Source organism: Rhea americana, unplaced genomic scaffold (genome assembly GCF_003343005.1).
Source record: "Rhea americana isolate MKP2758 unplaced genomic scaffold, rheAme1 scaffold_39, whole genome shotgun sequence".
Taxonomy (NCBI): Eukaryota; Metazoa; Chordata; class Aves; order Rheiformes; family Rheidae; genus Rhea; species Rhea americana.
Genome location: NW_028186523.1, coordinates 4120178 through 4120418, shown reverse-complemented (window position 1 = coordinate 4120418; position 241 = coordinate 4120178). Strand labels below are relative to the sequence as shown.

Here is a 241-nt window from a genome sequence, read left to right as displayed (position 1 = left end):
GCGCCCCCCGCCCGCTCACCTTCCCCTCGCCGCTCCGGCTCCGGCTCCAGCCCCGCGTCCCTCCTCGGGCCTGGTTTTACTTCTGCGCCCGCCGCCCCCGCGGAGGCCGGGTGCCCCCGGGGCGGCCAGGCTAGGGCGGGTCCCCCGCGGGCGAGGCGGGAGCGCGAGGAGCCGCGGAGGAGAAGGCGGCGGGGGGTTGAGGCGAGGAAGAGGGCGGCAGCGGCGGCGGAGCACGGGGGAA

General features: G+C 80.5%; 1 protein-coding gene across 1 annotated transcript in view; it reads right to left on the bottom strand.

The window, feature by feature from the left end:
* The window catches only part of LOC146591053 (DGAT1/2-independent enzyme synthesizing storage lipids-like), a 23101-nt gene extending 22860 nt beyond the window's left edge, over positions 1-241 (bottom strand). Inside the window, exon 1 of the mRNA XM_085313586.1 lies at positions 20-241. The gene's annotated coding sequence lies outside the window, so the exon portion shown is untranslated. The remainder of the gene's footprint in view (positions 1-19) is intronic.